Raw genomic sequence first — 23,518 nt, forward strand, 5'->3', positions numbered from 1 at the left:
AGCAGATCGAGGGAATACCTGTGTGCAATACTTAACTATGAAGATCAAAATGAAGAGAAGCCCTGTGATGAATAGATGCTCTCTGCCTCTTTCAAAGTCGAGATCAGTCTCACCTGTTACGATATAGAACTTGTATGAAGGAATAAGGGTTGCTTCCTCCCCTTGTAAAGATCAGATAGGGGATTGTCCTGACAAGATGTATGTTTGATTCACCTTGAAAATATTCTCCCTGGCAATCACTTGCGAGAAACAAGTCACCTTATCCCTTTAAGAGTTTAGTCACCTTAATGAAATTGTAGCAGACATCAGACGTTGCAGTCGACTCACCTTATCCATGCGAAAACAATGGCATTGCTCTCTTAATCAATGGGCCGTGATGAACTAACCCATAATGATGAACCAACCATCACATCTTGCCTTGGACTACCAAAATTTTACAATAATTGAGAAGAAGATCACAATCTATAAGCTTAATATTAAATTTTCCAAAATTTTCATGACTTCCAGAAATTCAGAAATATTTGTGATTAAAAAAGGTTGTAACGGCCATTGAAGGGCTAACGAGCAATGTAAAAAATGCTTGGGGGATTGCGGCTTATGCTGGGGTTTCAATTTTGATTGATATTTTCAAATTAGGAACCCCAACTGCATAGGCCATGGCTTATGCGGCGTCGAGGAATGTGGCCATTGTGGAAGAGATAAGGAGAACGATGTCGGAAGAAGGGGCGATGACTGTTCTGCTCAATCTGGTTTCTTCTAGTATGTCGTCTACATAAGAAAATGAAATAGAGTTCCTGCATGCAATGGCTTCCCAAGATGAGAAAATGCGTCAAATGATTGCCAAAGAAGGCAGAATTCAAACCTTGTTATGTCTTTTAGGAGAACCCAATATGCCCAAATCATAGGAGCTCATCCTCAGAGTGATAAATAGTATTTCTGCTTCTGTCAGCGCTGCTAAGGCCTTGATTTTTTCTTCAGGGTTTCTGAAGCAATTGGCTTCTATTCTGAAAAATGGGCATTCGACTGTCCAACAACTGGCTGCTTCCTATATCTGCAATCTTTCATTCAATAATCAAACCAAGAAGGCATTGGGAGAAGCAGGGTGTATTCCCCTTTTGTGTACTAATCAAAGATTGTTCTAATATTGCAAATTCGAGAGACGTTACTACTGAGTGAATGCAAAATGGGAGGAATACAGGTCTGACAAAAAAAGGAGAGGCAGGATTGGCATATTCCTCAGAGTGGTGTAGTGGGAATGGATGGACCCTCTACCAACTCTCTCAGCGTAATCCTAGCAAACGTTCCAATGTTTCCAAAAGAAGTAACGTTGGGAATGGCAGGAACATTCAAACCATCATTTTTACATCAGCACACAGTGTAACAGTCAAGTAACATAAAACAACATCTTATTCATTTGCAAGGACGAAACTGGGTGGAAGAAGACATGTCAGAGCTGACATGCACACAGACCACAAAAATAGCGATTCAAGGTTGAGCAAGGGAAAAGCACACTTCCTATGCACCAAGACATCGCAACATGTTTAACAGTTCCAAAACATACTCAACACACCATTGAATGATTAAACTGCTCCATTCATTGCACAATCTTCAAGTCTCAACGCACAAAACTTAATGCTCCAAGTCTAGAAAATGGATAGAGGACATATTTATTGCGACAAGGTTGGCAAAGAATTCAACTAGAATTTGGCTAACAGGACATTCATGAAATGTAGGACTGACGTAGGAATGATAGAAGAACTCACCACAGAACTAGTGGCTCAACTTTGGGCAGGGTAGGAGATCGCCTCCTCTGGTACCATGTTAAACTCACATGGAATGCAAACAACTATATGAAAGATAATCATTCAATATTATATTATTCTTATGATATACATTTATAGTACATTGTGTGACCCTTGGATTCATATTACAAGTGGTCTCTTGGATTCCGGTGGCTGTTCACATTCCACACCTACCCATAGAGGATTAGGTGTCCAACAAAATCAATTGAGAAGTTTGTCCAATTTGTAATTGATGAAATTATGGGTACTACCTAAATCAACCAATATTTTTGCCTTTTTATTTTTGATATATCCTTCTATCTTGACAGTTTGTGGAGTATTGATGTTGGTCGATGCATGACAAGATATTGTTGGAGTAATCTCTTCAAGCTCTAGATCTTGTGACAGTTCCACTTCTGAGTCTTCTTCATTTTCATAGTGTATGTAGAATAATTTCTTCTCACTACATTTATGCCCCCTATTGTACCTTCTATCATAGTTGAAACATAGTCCCTTTTCTCTTGTTTCATCCATTTGCTGAGGAGTCAATCTTGTCGATTTAGGAGAGGGAGCATGATTTTCTCCATAGTTATTAGTGACCAATATTCTAGTGGCTGTATTTTTTACTTTCAATTTTTCTTGACAGACTAAAAGCATGCTCTAGAGATTTAGGTTTAAAGAGATGCACCTCATGTTGGATGTTCCCATAAATATGTCTAACGAACTATCCTCTAAAATGTTCTTTACTGTGAGACCTAACTTTTGGAATTGTATAATGTGCTTTGCAACTAGACCTTTTCATCACAGATTTACAAATTTACTAAAGAATGCATTGCTTTAGTATCCCCATAGTGTGCTATCAATTCATATGTTTAAAATGGACCAAGATATAACATATTCCTTTTTCCTTTCACATATCCATTGATACCATACATGTTGGTCTTGTTCTAAAAACATGGATGTAATATTTACCTTTTAGAGGGCTAGCACATGGTGTAGATCAAGGTATTGTTCCATCTGGAATATCTATGATATTGGATCTTTACCATCAAATTTCCTGAAATCAATCTTTGGAATGTAATAATTCCTCGATGTTATCTTTGTTATGTGATTCAATATTTGTTCCCTCTAGTTGTGATAAAATACTCCTCGTATGTGATTGAGTCTCAACACCATGCTTCTCCTTATGATCATGATTTCCTTTGATCTCCATAAGCTTTTTAGGGAGATCCTTTAGCAAAACGATTTGTGATTGTTTTATATATTTTTGTATCTTTTCCATTTCATCCATTATTTCTCTTTTAAGGTTTTCTTAAGAACCTGATAAATCCACTTTTTAAAACACACAACCATCAATTTCATTAACTTTATTCTCTAATTGGGAGAATGCAAACTCTAAGCCTTCAATTTCTTCACAAGTCTTTGTTATACAATATTTTGTCGCACTCCCAGTCTCGTATCCTGAAGTGTTGCAATTTGTGTCGTCAATGTCACAAGTGTTGCAAAGTGATGAAAGTTTTCACAAACAACGTATTCACCACAAAACATGTTTGGAACATCCTTGAAGAAAAGGAAGAAAACTTACCTTGAAAGCATTCCGAAAAGCTTGTCAAAAACCTTGTTTTGCATGCCCAACACTACTTTTATTAGGTAATTCCGTGCTGGTACACATGTCATTACCTCTGGCATTATACATGACTCGCGTTGCTAGCGCTACTTTTATCAGGAAAACCCGCACTGGTCCTCGTCGAGCAGTTTTTCCCAAAATAGAGGAGAAGCTTCTCTTACTAGAAAGCTCAAGAACGACAATGTGGTTTCAACTAGATGAAGATTGGAACGAGACCTCCCATTCTTGGCCCTAGATCCTCTTTCCATGGATCTCTCCCTTGAGATGTGGGACTCCCCCCTCTTTTCATGGATCCTCAACTCTCTCTCCTTCCCTATAAATGAATTGCCCACCATCCACTAATGGTTGGATGTTGGTTGGTTGCCATCCTAAGAGTTGAATTATGCCCAATTGCTGCCCATTTGCAAAGGAGAAAGGTGTTTGAAAGCTAAGGCTTAGACTTGGAATCTCACTTGAAGGAGGCTTCCAACATCAAGGTTTCATTGGTTGTAATGCTCTTTTTTTCATCTATTAATAATACAATATGTGTTTTCTTTCCATAAATGTGTCAATTATTGTCCATTTATTGTGATGCTCCTTGATCTCTTACATAATTTTTATTAGAAAATGTTATGCTTTGTATAGTTTTGTTGTCTCCATTTGATCTTTCTTGCACGCACTCATCTACACCAACGAAGAGGAGATCATGAGCTTGGAAGCTATTGTCGTTCTGTATTTTTGATGTTGTGGGAGTAAACACATAGGATAGCATCAAAACCACCTTGGAAACTGGGATCTAGCTCTGCCATCTTCAGAGAGGGATCTCCCTATAAAATTTAGTTATGTTTGATGTGAATTTTAGGCTAGTTATTATCGTACTGATTGTTTTTTATTGGATTTCTTGGTTGATTAAATTGTTATAATTCCATTGGGCTGTGGAGTCTAAAGAGTAACTAGATCTGCATCAAATTTTAAAGGAGTTTCACAGGGCAAGCTAGTTTGCACTAGTTGGATCTTTTAGAATTTTAAATGGATTATGAAATAGAAGAAATGTAGGATTCAATAGAAACTAAGGAGCAATGAAGGATTCCTTAATTTGACTTCAGCATAAAACATATAAATCACTAACAACTAGAATAGGGTCTTCTATATAACATATCCTCTTCATCACAGTTTATGTTATGTAATTAAGCTTTTCAGAAATAACAGAGAAAAGAGACAATGATTAAACACATGAACAAAAGAAACACATCACCAATTCGTACACCACATAAATCCTGTGAAGAATGTCTTTGTATTATTAATGCTTATAACAACTTGAAAATTAGAATTTGTAGAGGAAATTATATTCAACAATCAACATCTCTTACTTCAAATGACGAAGTATTTATAAAAATTCTAAACTAAAATATCTTGAAAAAATATCAAGATTTGTTTACAAATATCTTAACTGTATTACACAAATAGAGATGAAATATAGGACATTCAAAATTAATGAATCTACTTGGCACTATCTTTGTGGATTTCTGGTGACAAAGAAGATAATTTCGAATCTAATAACAACTCTTATTTGATGAGGTGGCATCCAAGTCACTAACTGCTCTTGAGCTTTTTTCTCCCGAAATTCTGAAAAATAGGGTCCTGTAATACCTTTGCATATCCAAAAAAATAATCTATGTTAGAAAACTGAGAGAGGTTTTTGTAAATGATAATGTTGGAAACAAAAACCTCTTCCAGATTTTGAAAATTCATTTCCACCTGCTCGGAAACTGCATTTGAAAACATTGGCTAAAAATAGGAAAATTCAGGAAAATATACCTGCAAAGACTCATTCGAATCTCTCAAACCATAACAATTGTTAGAAAACTGAGAGAGTTTTTTGTACAAGAGGATGTTATAAACAAAAACATCTTTCATTATTTGAAAATATGTTCTCAGTTGTTTGTAAACCATGTTTTAAAGTATTGTTTTGTATAGGGAAAAAACACAGTTTTACTTGGGCATGAAAAGGACATATGATGTGGAGGCGGGAGGTGAAATGGAGGTAGGGGATAATGTGGAGACACATTGTTGGAGGAAAGATGATTAGGTGGAAGAATTAGAGTGTAGGATGAGGAGGGACATGGTGAAGAGGTTGGCGATTTTCAGAGGGGGGTCAAAGCGGTAAGCGGGTTGTGAAGGGGGGCAGGTGGAGGGGGGGGGGTCTGAAATGGCAAGGTGATGATACATAGAGTGGGTATGGCAGGGAGGAGAACAAATTTTCAGACCCCCCTCGCCAATAAAGGTAGGATGGAAGGGGGGGGGAGGGGGGGGGGGGGGGGCGAAAAACCCTGTTGACCATTGATCTGACGGAGTGACGATCAGGTGGCTGGATGGTGCACAAGACTTAACCACAAGCAACAAACTCCTTTTGTCATTTTTGACCCTTATGAAACGAGCGAAAAACTTTGGTTATAATACATAAGGCCTCTGAACCTTGGATGGAGACATAATGAACTCAAATATTAGGATTTCATGTAAAATTAACCACATTTTATCTTTTTTACCCCTTCTTGGAAATAATTTGGAGGATGAAATATTATTTACAACATTTCAAATATAATAATCATCAGCTATAATCAAGTGGCCCTATAAAAATTATAGGATCCTAAGAGAAGAAAAAGAGTCAAGGTCGACATCAAGGGTATTAGCATCAGAGGGAGGTAGGAGATATATCCTCCTTTGTATTTTCTAGTATGAATTAGGAAATATTGCATGTAGTTGTTAGATCCTCCCATAGGACTAGAGGGATCGTTTCTATCCGCATAAAGGATTGCCTGCACAACAAAACGACGACTCCGCTGGGGAGTACATAACCCTTCAAACCTCCTTTTGTTTTTGGTCTCTTTTGGTAAGTTTGGCCAACCTCTTAGTGATTTGTAACTTTGATTGATTGTTGATCAACATTCTGAGTGGTGTGTGGTTTAGAGTGTCAAATCTAGGTCTCTGTTCATTTTTGTTTATTTTTTTCCTAAGTTTTCTTGCCCAACACGCTTTTTTATGCAAAAAAGGGCACTGTCAACACAAATTTTTCCCATTACAGTCACGCTGAAGACCCTGTGAGTGCGGATTTTGACCATTACAATAGTGCTGGTCCAAAAAATGACTTTTTTTAGGGTTTTTGACACAAGATATGGAATGTATTGATCTCTAAAGTCTTTCTCCTGCTCTGTATGCATAGAATTTTGACTTATTGTTAGATTATTTGTGGTTTGCAAAAGTTTGTCCCATGTTTAAGTAGTGAAAATGAACTTTGGTTGAATATTTAGTTCTTTGGGTAATCGAATTTACTGTTTTGCTTCTTGCATGTGTCACGTATTTGCTATCAGATAAGTATTTTTAGTTCTTTTGGAAACCAGAAAGAAATTGCATTTGTAGTTGCTAAGCCTTCATCTCAAAATTGATCATTACTTCTAGAATTGAATTAAATTACATTGCATTGGAAAGTTGTTTTTGAGATTTTCATTGAGCATAGATTACATTACTTAGTGTTGAAAGTTGATAAGTGCATCCTCATTCATTTAAAAAGAAAAATTCATGTAGGTGAATTTTAGTGAATTAACATTCATTTACTTTTTGGTTGTTGCATTGGAACTGTGAAGTTGAAAGATCTGGTTAGGAAGCTCTTGTTGGTTGCATATTTGATTGTTGCAGAAATGTTTTCACTTCTTCCCTACACTAGATAACTTTCATTGAAATGAAAAGAATCATTTTTTCATATTAGTTGCATCGTAGGTGTGTTCAGGTGACATCTATTTTTGAGCCTTGAAATCGAAACATAATTCAAGATTAGCTTTAAAATTTATCTCAATTAACATGAGGAGCATTTGGAACATTAACGCAAAAATCTAGAGGTCTGCTAGAGACGTGTTTAAGCATCGTTAAACATAGGACCTGTCATTGTTTGCTAGCGTTGCATCCCCTGGGGTGAAATCTCGTTCCACGTACAGAAGTGTATAGACCCTCATTCTCCACGTACCTTCGGGTATATTGAATGGTGCTCCATGCATGAAAAGTATAAAGGAATGCTATTATCAAATGATTACGCATTAGACAACACTACTATGGACTGCACTCCCACGTACAATTGAGTATATTTTGGGTGTCCCCTATAGGTTTCTATCCATTGGTACGTAACCGAGTCTGACGCCTTGTATACTGTGATACACTGAACAAAATATTCGGGGAGATTGGCTGTGGTACGTTAAGTCCTTGGTTCTCCAAGGTGTATATTGCAGTTCACAGTTGCTTGGTAAACCTTTATGCCTAGTTACCCCTTTATTTATTTATTTATTGTTAATTTCTAAAATTAATTGACCGCGGAATAACATCCTTCCTGTGGAAATACTCCTTTGTGCATATTAGGTTGAGACTAATGGCAACAGTTCCTGAGTCTACCAATCAAGGAAACAACTCTGATGAGAATTATGGTCCTTTTTCATCTTTTGGGAATGTTGGTACTCCTTATATGGAAACGTTTTCCCTTCCTTGATTTATTATTGGTTTTCCAGTTTGGTTGTTTTGAATCCCTATGGTTCTGAATGTCCAAACTGCTTCTCAACCGAGTTCTCCTCCACTTGAACAACATCAACCTCATGTTGATCCTAAAGTTGACCCCTTTCCTTCTTCACCTATATTTTCGTCACCCCTTTCTCCATCTTCGCCCGGTGAAATTATTTATTCTAGTAACCAGGGTGTTAAGAAGAAGAAGAAGAAGCAAAATAAGCAAGGGGGAAAGCAAGAAACCATTGGTACAGATGCAACTAATGTGGAGAAACCTTCCAATCAACCCTGCAAAGTGAAGTTCCCTTGCAGGTTATGTAAGGGTGACAAACTTGTAAGGACCAGTTCTATACTATATATATATATATATATATATATATTTTTTTTTTTTTTTTTTAATAATTCACAATAAAATACAACGAGAAGAGAAAAACATTGGGAATTCAAATTTATTCAACACTGTCTAACACATTCCTGAAATTCATTTCACTGAACATATCATAAAATTTACATACATTTAACTAAGGCCATAAAGAAACCATACAAATAATATTGCAACACATATGTACTATTCACCAGAAGACGAGATTCCACTTGATTTGCCATTACTTGTATTCCCTTGTTGCCAGTCACCTCCGAGAGTGAATGACGACGTACTTGATCCAAATGCGATGACCCACCGGTTAACCTCCCAGCCTACTCCTTGGGTAGTCTTCTTCCCTGCAGACCCCCGAGCTGCAATGGGGTTGTACAATGGAGGAATGCAGTAGCTGGTAAAGGAGAGCACTCCTTGGCTCAAGAATCCCCTCTCTAGAATCCTCTACCTCACCAAACTCACTATAGTTTCGTAATCATTGCTTTGACATCATCTCATCCATCCAACAATAGGGTTCCAAAAAGTCCTTTCTCTCATGGCGTGCCCCTTCTTTTATAGGAGTCCTCATAGGTGACACTTGGCATGTGATGCATAATTAATTATTGTTTTATAATTCAGTAGTTTGATTATTCACCCACCCATGTGTCACTCTCTCATCAAGGGTCTCCAAAATTATTTACTTAAATGTTAATTTAGAACTAATATTTTCCTCACCTCAACAAAATTCCTATTTCTTCTCCTAGTTGCCTCTTGATCCCCATTTTTACTCCTTAATTTGTGTTCATTACTAAAGTCAATTAATGAGTCAATATTTGATCCCCTATCTACTCCCTAATTTAACTCAAATTATCTCTTAGATGGATATTCTTATGTTGGTTGTTGCTACATGGAGGTTCTCTACATTTCTCTAAAATTTAATTTATTAATCTTATTTTAATTCACCATCTTCTTCTCTTAATTAGGTTTAACTATTTTAGGATTAATCTTTATCCTTACAATTATGTCCCTCTTTTCCCTTTTACTTAATTAAACTACATAATCTACCTACTATTTTCTTTTAAGGTAACCTATTTTATTTCTTCTTATGATCCTCTTAACCCAAGTTTTATTTTTGATTTAATTACCTCGGTTTCTAACATCATTTACCCTTGATGTAAATTTACCTAGTTTTCATTCCTTGATTATATTTATTAATTAATTTATTTTTAATGATTCCAAGGGTGCTAAGTTTTGTCGTGCCCTTCAAGAACTTCCCTTGAAGTTCCAAGGGTGCCACGCCTAATAGTTTATTTGTGATGCCAAGGGTGCCAAGTTGGTCGTGCCTTTCAAGAAATTCCCTTGAAGTTCCAAGGGTGCCACACCACTTGCCCTTCAATCATTCAGTGACTACGAGGGGAAAGTATAGGTGCAATGACATAGACCACTATCATCTCTTATGTTGCCTGCTATAGTGAGACTAATGGTGTCGGGGATCAAGGAATTCGCCTTGATGCGCGCCCCCCTGGTAAAATCCTCATGAGCGACCCAACTTTGGGACCTGCCCTCATGACATCATGATCTTCAAGGCGAAGGTGTTTCAATCCTTCCAGCCCAAGTCATGGTGGGAGTGCTAGTGGGTGAGATCAAGGACATTGTCCCACCCCTCCCATGTAGTTCCATCCACTTGTACAACCCCATCACCCATATGTGAGTCATTCGGCCAAGCAACTAATCTGTGCCTGCAACCACTAACATCTCATCAGAATATAGATAAACATATATAGTAGGTTTCAAAATTGACTTTGAATTTCAAAGATAAAATAATATTTTTTTTCATCAAACCAGTTGTCGTCAACTCGTCATATGTGAGTGCCTTTGGTGGTTTCCTGCCATACTCAATAATCATCAGTAACAAGGTTTCTCAGTGTTAGTCATTGTCATAATAGCATCATTAACAACACCTAGTCATTCACATCATTGTTCATTGTAAGCCCGAACTAATGAAAGTAGGTAACATAGGGGACACATCCATCATGGCTGTCATCATCAAAACATCAATGGAAACATACATATCCATTAAGCTACATCGTAACATCAATAGAAATATACCTATCCATCAAATTTATCATCATCATGATTTTAATAGAGAGCATACATATCCTTTACTGCCATCATCATCATAAATTCAATAGAGACCAAACTTAATCATTTAATGTTACAATCATCATAATACCAATAGATAACATACATAACCATTCATGGTATCATAATATCAATGGAGAGCATACATAAACATCACAACCATGAATATCTCAATCACTAATAATAGCATCATGTGTCTGGATCCTCAACCTGAGGTCTTCAAAGAATAATGTGTGGGCCTTAGGGCTAAATAAATGTTAGTGTCATATCACTGTCAGTCAACTAGAGCGGGCACTACAAAACTTCTTAGAGATTGTCTTGGTATTCCCAAGGTATTAGAAGTGTGGTCTACAGACTCACATTGGCCTTCGTAATCAACCTCTAGAGGAAAAAGGGTAAAATCAAATTTCCTTGTAGGTTATGTGAAGGGAATCATCATATTCACCTTTGTCCTTATATGGATGAAGCCTCAAAAGTGTTGGACAACCTTAAAACTTCTCAGCCTCGTCTTCCGACTGGTTATCGAAAGCTTTCCCCTGATCCTCCACTAGTTGATCAAGTGATTGATCATGATTCATCTCTATTCAATCCCACTCTCTCTAAATGTGAATCCCATAAGCCCCTTCCCAAACAACCATTGGTTGAGAAAATGGTTGACTCGATTCCACCTTCATTTGATCGTACCTTTCTTGTAGAGAGTGAACTTCATACCGCTCAGGTTCTCCTTATTTCTTCAGATTCCAATGAATTGGGGGGGAAATCCTCCAGTTCCCACAGAATTGGGGGGCGATCCTCCCATTCTCATAATGCAAGGGGGCAATTCTCCCATTCCCATGGCACCCCCTCCAAGTAATATGATCACTTCCTTTGATTGGAGTCGACTGGCAAGGTATTGTATTCCTTCTTAAGTGCCCTTTCAGATCACAATACAATCTTATAATATACCCGTACCTGGCATAGTCATAGATGAAGGTGCATCTATTAGTATTCTGTCCTCAACTACTTGGAAAACTTTAGTTTCTTTGCAACTTGTGGCCGTTACCCAAAATCTGTTGGCTTTTAACAAATGAACCAATAAACCGTTAGGGATCCTTCCTAAGTTTCCTATTACTTTGGGAAGAAAGACAATTTATATATATGTGATGGTTGTCCAAGGCCCTTTGGATTTTAATTTACTCAATGGTTGTGGCTATGTTTATGTCGCGGGAACTCTTGTCTCTTCTCTCTTTTAAGTAATGTGCTTCCCGCATGAAGGAAGAATTATGAACATTGATCAACTTTCATTTGTTGGTCCTAATTTGGTTCCCAATCAAACAACATCCCTAAATGGTCCTTATATGCAAGTGGTATCACCCCCGCCATAGGTTAGTTATGTGGCCACCTGTTCCATGGCCGCAGCTACTGATGATCTAGTCAATTATATAGTGCATAATATACTGTGGGCATTGGAGCCTGATCTTTCCATTAGATCCCTTTATATGTATCCATCCTAGAGCATTGTTCTCCCATATGATGAGAGCATCTTGGAATTCATGGCCTCTTATGGCCATGATCAAGGTTCTCAGAGTAGACTTCCTTGTCTTGTGTCAACCTCCTTAAAAAATGAAACAAGGTTTTTTGGAGCAGAGTTCCTTGTCTTGTGTCAAGCTCCTTAAAAAATGAATCAAGATTTTTCGGAGCAGAGTTCCTTGTCTTATGTCAAGCTTCTTAAAAAATGAATCAAGGTTTTTTGGAGCGCAGTTCCTTTTCTTGTGTCAAGCTCCTTAAAAAATGAATATAGGTTCTCAGAGTAGGGTTCCTTGTCTTGTGTCAAGCTCCTTAAAAAATGAATCAAGATTTTTCGGAGCAAAGTTCCTTTATTGTCAAACTCGTTAAAAAATGAAACAAGGTGTCATGAGCATGATTCTTTTCCTGTGTCAAGCTCGTTAAAAAATGAAACACATCCCCTTCCAATTTGAGTCTTTGATTAGATCTCATAAATTCCTAGTCGAATCTTTCACTTGATCTCGTAAATGAACCTTCATTCCATCCACCTATTAGTAACTAGTAGTCTACTTAGTTGAATGAATTGAAGCTTGGGGGGCATGTACCTTGAATTGAGTCATTATGCTCGGGGTATGCAAACTTAACTCAAGCATAGTTTTTCTTTGTTTCAAGATTATGTAAAAATGAAACCAATCTCAAGCATAGTTTTCTTTGTTTCAAGCTTGTGTAAAAATGAAACTAATCTCAAGCATGGTTTGTCTCCGTTTCAAGCTTGTGTAAAAATGAAACTAATCTCAAGCAAAGTTTGTCTCCGTTTCAAGCTTGTGTAAAAATGAAACCAAATCCAAGCATATTTTTTTCTCATGTTTCAAGCTTTTGAAAAAATGAAACCATCTTCAAGTATCCTCAAGCATAGGTTCCCATGTTTCAAGCTTGTGTAAAAATGAAACCATTCCCACATTACCAATCGTGATTTCCATTTTTATTAGCCTGTTTTTGCTAGATGAGCGTTGGTCTTTCCATTCCATCATCACCATCTCTTTGGCTGATCATATGCTTTCACTTGGTTGTTTTACCCTTGCCGGGAACATTTGCAATGAGTGGTCTTCTTAGCCATCCTCTTGACCTTTACATGTTTTGAGCAGTTCCATCATGACCATAACCAGTTGCTATCCTTTTATACCACTCGTTCCTCCAGGTGGAGTCCTCTTTCAGCTCTTTTCAGACTCCAAAAATATGAAAAGATTGCGGATCACTTGTCTTTTCAAACTCGTTAAAGTAAATGAAAATACGTCTGCTCAGTATAAGTTTACCTTTTTCTGGACTGAGATAGACTAGTTAAAAAAAATGAATACCTTAGTCAAATGTGGCTAAGAGGTTCTCTTGGATATTGTTTTGTACCTTTTCGGGTTCAGAGACTATCTATGAAAATGGATATCTAGAGTTTTCTTTTTGCCTCTTTTTCAAACTCTCTCTAAAAAAAAAGAGTCTATAAAATAAGAAATCGGCAGAAGAGAAGCCTATATTGTTGGACTGAGTGCTTCTAAACTTTGATATTTCTTGTTTTCATATTGTAATGCTCTGTAAGTTTTCCTTTTGAGTTAATAAAAGCTTCGCGCACCTTTTTACTCTAAGTTGAGTTGTTCGATTGATATCTTCTTCTAAGTATCAGTAAGGCTACAACAGAGGCGTTAGTAAAACTTCTGAGAGAAGTGCCTGAGGAGAGGCCAAGGTACAGAAGACGCGCACAGCAAGTGCTAGAAGATACCGTCTCAAGGAACTACTTTTACTTAAGAGGTTGGTTCTCGATCTTTTATTTGCCTCAAAAGATGTTGAGTTACCCCACCGTTGGACTCATAAAACTAAAGTGACAAAGGACTTGTCACCATGATGAGACCAAGTTACTCCTTCCTAGGGCTCGTTAAAAATACTAGGATGGATTCATCCGAAGGATGAACTTATATGACAAGCATATGGTATCCTCTTCAAGCTTGAGATTAAAAATAAAGAGGTACTTGCTAGAAATAGTGGGGGAAAATGGAAAGAAACATATATCCTGTATTTTGTATGAAAGGCAGTATGTCGCTCTTGAACATGACACTTATCTGTATCTCGTGTCGAGTTTGGGGCATCCTCACTTTGTCACTTGGCTTACCGGGTTTGGGAAATCCATTTGCCTCTCATTTGATTATATATTGTCACCATGACCTATGATCCTATTTTAAGTCAAATGCTGCCAAATTTTGGAGTCGTGTCACCGATATGTTCAAGAGAAGTCCCCCCTGCAAATTGAAACCACTTATATCCTATTTGAATTTTTCTGCATCAATATTGGATCACTCTTGCCAACTTTGAAAAATATTATGTTTCGTGTCGATGATTTGGGAAACATTATGGCCCTCCTTCGATGAATCACTTCTTGTTGACTCTAGCTCATTATCCAAGAAGATGATCTAGGAACTCCCTTTTGGTACCTTGGAACTTGCATCTCTCAATGGCAGGTTCTTCACATTCGATGATAGGTTCATATCACTAGCCTTTGATTGAATGATTATACAAGTGTTCGACTTCACCTTCATTGTTCACGCCATTGGATTGTGCCATTATACCTTGAGAGCCATCGTCTTCATTGGTGGTTTCTCTCATGCCTGTTAACAATTTACATCATTGACCGGTAATCAGGTGATTTCTACCATGTTTGACTCTAACACATCTATTCACATGGTGGGATTCATACTTTGGTTGGATCGAGACAGAGATAAAGACCTTGGGTTTCATTTGATAAATCCAGGCTGTGTGGAGTTCATGATTGTAAACATTATCCTTTCTATATGGATGGATGCATCCATACCATGGATCCTATATTGTTATATGCTTACACTTTAAGTATAGTTACATCAGAGATGTCATATATATTGTATTATGTGTGATTTGCAGGTCTCCTGACGGTGTTTCTCTAAGTCCTTGCCTTTGCTTGTAAATCATTTGAGCCATCACTTCCTGTTTTGACTTCATGCTTTAAGGGGCATCTATTATACAATATTTTGTCGCATTCTTAGTCTCGTATCTTGAAGTGTCACACTTTGTGTTGTCAATATCGCAAAGTGATGAAAGTTGTCAGAAACAATGTATTCACCATGAAACATGTTTTGAACATCCTTGAAGAAAAGGAAGAAAATTTTCCTTGAAAGAATTTGAAGAGCTTGTCAAAAACCTTGTTTTTCAAGCCCAACACTACTTTTATCAGGGAAATCCACGCTGTTACACATGTCATTACCTCTGGCATTATACATGACTCGCGTCGCAAAACTACTTTTATCAGGAAAATCTGCGTAGATCCTCATTAGATATTTTTTCCCAAAATGGAGGAGAAGCTTCTCTTACTAGAAACCTCGAGAACAACGACGTGGTTTCAAGTAGATGAAGATTGGAATGAGACCTCCCATTCATGGCCCTAGATCCTCTTTCCATGGATCTCTCCCTTGAGATGTGGAACTCATCTCTCTTTTCATGGATCCTCAACTCCCTCTCCTCCCCTATAAATGAATTAACCATTATCCACTAATGGTTGGCTGTTGGTTGGTTTCCATCCTAAGAGCTTAATTATGCCCAATTGCTACCCATTTGCAAAGGAGAAAGGTGTTTGAAGGCTAAGGCTTGGACTTGGAATCTCACTTGAAGGAGGCCTCCAACATCAAGGCTTCATTGGTTGTAATGCTCCTTTTTTCATCTATTAATATACAATATGTGTTTTATTTCCATACATGTGTCAATTATTGTCCATTTATTGTGATTCTCCTTGATTTGTTACACAATTTGTATTAGAAAATGTTATGCTTTGTATAGTTTTGTTGTCTCCACTTGATCTTTCCTGTAGGCACTCATCTACACCAACGAAGAAGAGATAGTGAGATTGGAGGCCAAAGAGTCAAGGTCAACATCAAGGCTATTAACATCAGAGAGAGGTAGGAGATCTATCCTCCTTTGTATTTTCTAGTATGAATTAGGAAATATTGCATGTAGTTGTTTTCTATAGTTGCTAGATCCTCCCATAGGACTAGAGGGATCGTTTCTGTCCACATAAAGGATTGTCTGCACAACAATATTGGATGAGCCTTCAGGAGGTTTAATGGTGTAGTAGCTTTTGGATATTTCTTTGGAGCCATGTTAGAAAAAAAAATACTACTCTTCTTTGTCACAATTTCCAATCACAAAAAAAAAGAATCTTCTAACAAAAGCTAAGTTATTTGTAACTTATGTACCTTTAAAACCTTAATTTGGAGAATATCTCAATGGCCAAACTTTTTCATGACATATCTCTAAGATTTGAGCCCTTCTAAACCTGCAATTTTGTCTATAATACTATGATATGTCTTCTCTAAATTCCACAAGTCTAACTAGAGTTTGGTTTGCCAAGTGAAAGTTATGGTAGCTTTTCCAAAACTTGTTGATTTTTGGCCTCTTTCCACTAGCAAACTTGTATAGCTTGTCAAGTGTCAAATTCTTCTAAATTAATTTTGAAACCTTTATCTGAGGTACTTTTCTATGTTTGCTAAGATCTTTGAAAATTTCATAATATTAAAAGTCCTAGAAAATAGGTTATAGCAAAAATACCAAGTTAGCTTGTTTAAAATTGATTTCAAGACCATTCAAAAACCCTCACTTCCATAGGGCATATCTACGAAAGTATGATGAACCAGATAATGATTTTTTTATCATAGGTATGTAGAGATCTCTCATTTGTGTCATAAAAAACTTCACAATCCAAAACATCTCTAAAAATAAGTTATAGTGAAAATGCCAAAACTGACTTATTCGAAACTGATTTCAAGAGCATTCAAGAACCCTAACTTCCTTAGAGCATATCTTTAAAAGTATAGATTTTTATTTTTATTTTATTATTTTATTATTTATTTTTATCACAAGTACCTAATAATTTCACCTTTGTCCCATCCAAACTTCACGGTTGAAAATATCCTTGAAAATAATAATAATAAAAATAAATAAATAATTATAGTGAAAATGATAAGCCGACATTTTTTAAACTTATTTAAGGAGAATTTAGGAACCCTAAATTCCTAAGAGAATATCTATGAAAGTATTATAAAATAAAATTTGAAATTGTAACTAGACGTTCCTCAAGATTTCTTTTCAATATAGTCCAAATTGCACCATTTGAAGTGTCCCAGAAAACAAGTTATAGCGAAAATGCTAAGATGTATATTTTAAGTAGCAAAAACCTAGGATTATAAGCTCTTATACCAAATTTTATGAACCTTGCATTTTGAAAATGATAAGAAACAAATAAGTACAATCTTGTTCAAGGGAAAAAACTCATGTTACAATGAATACAACATATAAGACATGATTTGATGATCCTAAGACTATGTCTTATTAACATAGATATATGAGATGAAGGGTGCAATTATAATAGAATGGGACCATGAAAGTTTCTATCCTACATAACAATATAAAAATAGAAATGTAATCACTCAATATATAGGGCTTCATAAGGGCTTTTAAGGTTAACATAGGGCTTATATAGGGCTTAACACCTAACTCCTACTTTTGACCTAAAACAATATCCATCAAAATGCATCTTCCATATAACTTGATCTTGAACTCATTCATAAGATCATTGGGTCTTCCACATAGTCCTTCATCATGCGCTATCTATATAAAGTGACAAAAATTTAGGCTTTTTGTACTTAAAAATGATTAAACATAGTTTTGATTTCAATTTAGTTACTTGATGGCTTCAATATAAAAGTTGTGGCAAGGGAAGAAAATACTCAAATATATGGATTAGAGAGTCCATGATGAAGTACCATGCGGAAGATACCAATGATACCATGAATGAGTCAATATATGTGGATGATGAATTCATGATTATGCCATTATGGCCCATTCTATAGTTCAAAGCACAATGGATATCTCTTGAGAAGATAATGAGGGTGTACGGAAGATGTGGTATGGATCTTGTTCCAGGTTAGGAGTATGAGCTTGAATAGTATTCACATTTCCACGGGGTGAGTCACATTTCTTCTTTGGAGGGTGGATTTTGATCGCACAAGCAATCCAAAATATGAAGCTTTGTTATTCAATTTGGAATTGGCTAGGGATATGAAGATCAAGTTAGTAAGATTTGGATCAGCTGGCGATGCAAGGGGATCAGTTGGTGTTGCAAGGGGATCAAGTGAGGTTAATCTATCCATCCGCTTGTTGGTTTTACTCCCTAGTTTGAATTAGTAATGATATGGCACTTTTGAAAGAGTACATGGTTTACTTCAACTAGAAGTAAAATATACTCTTATTGTTTAGATGTGCATAAGTTGAGCACCTTGTAAAGGCCTACAAATATATTAATTAATGGCAATCTAATCATAAAATCATATCTAAATCTCTACATGGTGGAACAACAAATTTACCACCATTCATTTATAAGTTTCAACCCTACTATAAGCCCTAAGACCTCACATGCCTAATTGGGTTATTGACACTTGCTACTCACCTCCAACCACCATAAAATATAAAGTTAATAAGTTATTTAACTATTTGTTTCACTAAAGCTAGAGAAATTTTAAAGAAAGAAGAGGTGTTGTGGTATGCTAGAGAAAACATAAAGAAAGAAAAGGTGTTGTGGTGATAATGATAGCCCTCTCGAGTTTTCATTAGACTTATATTGACTTTTCAAACTTCGTAACTTAAATACAAATTCAATTAGTAACAAATACCCTTTAATACTTGATAAATTCAAAGTAAAAATATTTTTTTTTCGCGAAGAGGCGCTCTACTACCCAGTATGGGGACGATGTTGTAGTGGTGTTAATGTTTATTTGTAAACATTTACATGTGGGATCAATTAACATAAATACAAACAACTTGGAGGAGATGTTGTAGCATCTATAAATGAGTGTAAACATTTAAAGTCAGCTCAATAAAAAATTAGAATAGGGGAGATGTTGTAGTGTTTGTAAATGAGCATAAACATTTAAATGTCTACTCAATAAAATTTTCTTTCAAAGATTATGTAAGTCTATATTAGGTTTAGAATTCCGTATGGAAATTTCTTATATCACATGGATTAATTTAAACAAATAAATATATTTACCTAGAGTTACTGCCTATAATAATCTAAGCAAGTCTTTTCATCAAAATAGGTAGGATTCGTATGTAATTAAGCAAGCTTACCAAAAATTACTACCCACCATTATTTATGCATTTCTTAACAAAAAAATATATAGAAGTACAAATTTGATGGTTGTTTCCCTTAACATCTTTTTTAAAAATAAAAATTTCATATATAAAATACATATAAGCAATATAATAATTATTGTTTATTTACTATTTTATATAATTAAAGCACACAGAAATGATGATTCACACTTATCTTTTTTCATTATTATAAAAGAAACAGTTATGAGATTTATATTAATGCAGTTAGGTTTAAAGGCCAAAACCTTTTACATAGTGGACACTATCTTCTATTTCTGCATTCAAAGTGATCTAAAAAATCTGACTCTCACGTGTCTCTCTCTACATGTCACTATTCTAAAAAAACTATCCTTATAAGTTCTCCAAAAAACTCCTAGAACTATTATGAATTTACAAAACATATATTATAACAACAAAAAGAACTACTTGTCAGGGTTTGTCCCTACATCAGGAGTGTCTTCATATCCACAATTTACAAATCCATGCAATGAGAAAGAGGAATCTTCTCCGGTAACAACCATCTGCAAGTTTTAATTCAACTCCTGTGATACCTCCAAGTCTTTAACATCTTCAGTGCTCTCTCCAGTTGAATTTGATTTAGGTAAAAGTGCCAAATTGGCCATCTTGGCTTTCAACAAGTCAGATGCCACTTGCAGCCTCACCTTTTTAGCCTCCAACAAATTGAGCTTGTCATTGAGAAAATCAAAACGGTCTCTCTATTCTATCATAATCATTTCTCCCTGCCTGGAAATTAAGCTAATAATATATTCCATGGAAGACGATAGTTGGGCTAAATAGAAATTGTTATTCTCATTCTCAGAGCTATGGTGATTCTCCATTAGCACAGTCGCGACACTGCCTTTCAAATCACCCAAACAGAATGAAGACCAAAAAACCAATTTTGTGATAATAAGTGCATTCTTCCTCCTCTTATAACCATTCATTTCTACCTTCCCCAAATCAGTTTTCATCCCTTCACCTTCATGTGACACAGGTAAGTTCCCTCTACGGATAGAGGCAACCCCTCTAGCCCTAGAGTGGGTCTAGTCACTGCACAGACAATACCAAATAAAATTTCCTTAGAAAGTTGGTGTTATGAAGACCTACCTTCAATCCAACGTTCGATGAAGTCCTCGTCATGTTGCTCCATCTCTTTGTTCTTCTAGTCGTTCATACCTTAAAACAACATGTAGAGAAACACCACAAATACAAATAGAAAACAACCAAACAATCTACTTGAAGAGTCAAGGAACCTCAAGCTATTGACATATAATTTGACGCACGATATAGGAAACAAGCTATTGATTTGTATTAATATAAATCAAAGTAAAACTTACAACCAAGCCTTGACGTTGTAAGCCTCCTTGAAGGGTCCTGTCGATATGTCTCCGTAAGCATTTACTTGTGAACCGTCTCCCAAGGGAACATATGACTCTCTCTTCTATCCAAAAGGGTTGATACTAGAAAGCTCTCAAGCCAACTCTACTCAAGCATCTCTCAAATCAAAATACAAATGAGGCTACTTCCACACTCCAATAACACTCTCTACCTCTACTCCTCTCTTAGAAACTTGAAACTATCAAATTACATCTAGCTATCATTCCATTACATCCAAGCTAGCTGATGTTATTCATGGAGGAGATATTTATAGGAGGGAGAGGTCCCATAAGAGAAGGAAGGAAGAGCTTATCTCTTAGGGAGGTTGCACAAAAGGTGGAACAACTATCCCAGAGGAGAAAGGCGAGCTCAACTGACCCAACAACCAGCCCTAGGACCGCCCATGAAGCAATTTCATCTAGAAGTTTCGACAAGTTGTTGAAAAACTTGCCAAATCTGGCTCGTCGCGGGTGCAACATAGGGATAGAGCGAAGACTTCGCTAGGGCTAGTGTTAACTTGTCAATCTTCGCGAGGAGGATAACTTCTGACTCGCGATGACCCAAAAACTTAGGTAAAAAGGGTCTTCTTCAGGGATAATGAAATGAGACACTCTTCCTGAGATTGCAAGGAAGGTAATGACACATAGTTGGCAACATGACACAACATAAATGTCAGTAACATGGACTGGCAGTATCCGGGATTAGGGAATGTAGAGTCGGTGAAAAATTACTGTGTAAAAGATGCCCCCTAAAGCATGAAGGCTGGGAGAGTGAGAGGGGTGAAATGCTTTACGAATCCATAACCGAAACAAAACATCCTCATGGAGAGCTTGTAGACGCAAGTACAACTGATATCTCTGATACATGAGTACGTAGTGAAAGGAAATACATCTGCATAAGGCATGGGTGCAACCATCCGGAAGATAAATACAAATGGTTTGTGGTATGGGTGCATCCATCCAATCAGAACGACCATAAAAAGACTCAGGTATGGTTGTAGCCATCCAATCAAAAGAGTCATGTATAAATCAATCCACGCAACCTGGACTTGTGTAATCTGAGCCTAGGGTCTTGAATCCCAACCTGACCACTGTACAATTTATAATATGCGAATAGATGTGTTGAAGTCTAGCACACTAGAAAATCACTTGATTACCGACCAATGATGTGAACAGTTAACAAGCATGAGAGAGATCACTAGTAATGTCAATGGTTCTCAAGGTACTGCTAGTACAATCCACAAATTGTGAAAAAATGATTTGGAGTCGAACACTTGTGAAATCACCTGATCGAAGACCAATGATGCAAGCCTGTCATTGAGTGCGAAGAACTTGCCATTGAGGCATGCAAGCTCCAAGGTACCAAAAAGGAGTCTCTAGGTCAAGTTCTCAGATAATGAGCTGAAGTCGACAGGAAGCGACTGGTTGAAGGAGGGCCATAATGTTTCCCACATCATTGACATGAGATGAAGGAAAAAGATGATTGTGAATGAGACAGAGAATCTGAGGAAGGTGTGTAAGGCTACAAACTGCAGAGGGATTAAGCTCTTGGACATATCGGCGACACGACTCCGGAATTTGGAAACATTTTGGTAACAAGGGATCAAAGGTCATGACGATGCGGCAGGGATCAGATGGAATGAGGCAAAATGAACAACCCAAAACCTGGAAGGCCAATGATAGAATGAGGATATCCCAACCTGACATGAAGCAAAAAGAGTGTCGATGTCTAAGAGTGACAAGCTGCCGTAATAACTAATACGATCAACAGAATGTTTCCAAATTCCCCCCCACCATTTCCGGCAAGTACCCCAATTATTTTTGAAACACAAGCTTGAAGGGGATAACATATGCTTGTAATGTAAGTTCATCCTTCGGAGGAATCCGGCCTAGTGAGTTGTAACAAGCCCTAGGAAGGAGAAGCTCGATCTCGTCATGGTGACAAGTCCAATGTTGTCAGGGTTTAACGAATCTGACCTAGGTAAAACTTGGAGTCTTTTTCATGTTTAGAGAGTTTGAAAAAGACACGGAAAGAAAACTCTAAAGGTTCATTTTCATAAATTTGTCCCTCAAACCTGAAAAGGTAGAAAATAATATCCAAGGTAACCTATTGACCGTGAAAGATCAACGTATACCTTTTTCGTAAATAATCTATCCCAGCCCGAAAAAGGGGTAAACGTATACTGGGTAGATGATGCTTCATAGCCTTTAACAAGTTCAAAGCGACAAGAGCTCGACGATCTTTTCATGTTTTGAGAGTCAGAAAAGAGCATAAAGACGACTCCAAGAGGGACTTTTCTTGTTTTTATCGAGTCCGAAAAAGTATAAAATACAAGTTGCAGGGTAGTCACTAGGGTTCGAAAAATCTGTTGCTGCACAAAAACAAGCGTAAGATCCATCTTTGATATAAAAATACGTGAAATAGTAAAAAAACCCTAATTTACAAACCCTAATTTGACCAAAAAGGCTTATAAAAGAGTCATTTGGTAAAAAAAAAATTACTTTTCACCATTTTACCTCAGAGCTAAAATTTTACCCTCGTGCATTCGAAATTTCAACGGTCGACTGGAGAAAGATTAGCAGCCTGTCAGCAAATTCGTCCGGTCCAGGTAAGCTCTAATCATTTTCCTGCATTTTTTCATAGATAATATGTCGTTTTTGATGGTTTGAGCTGCCTCCAAGGAAGGTTTTAGGGTCGGCATATGCGCGATGGTCATCGCGAGTTGCCAGCTCAAGACCGTGACGACCCAAAATCTTCCATGGGGGAAAACGGGGTCTTCGTGAAGCCATTTCTTTGCATTTTAAATGCAAACAAAGTATTTATAATCCTTGATGTGTATGTGCAGGAAGAAAAATGGTGATTGAGTGGAAAGAACGAGAGCATACTGGCGATGATGATCTAGCCATGGGAGACCAAGACTGTCTGGACATGCTCCGAAACTGTCGCCTGGTAAAATTTTTCATGGTGCCTAGTCTGAGGGCATAACTAGACTTACTCCAATATCTGATTGGAGTG

Source organism: Pinus tabuliformis, chromosome 2_2 (assembly GCF_031772625.1).
Source record: "Pinus tabuliformis cultivar Carrire ecotype Pingquan chromosome 2_2, CPIR1, whole genome shotgun sequence".
Lineage (NCBI taxonomy): Eukaryota > Viridiplantae > Streptophyta > Pinopsida > Pinales > Pinaceae > Pinus > Pinus tabuliformis.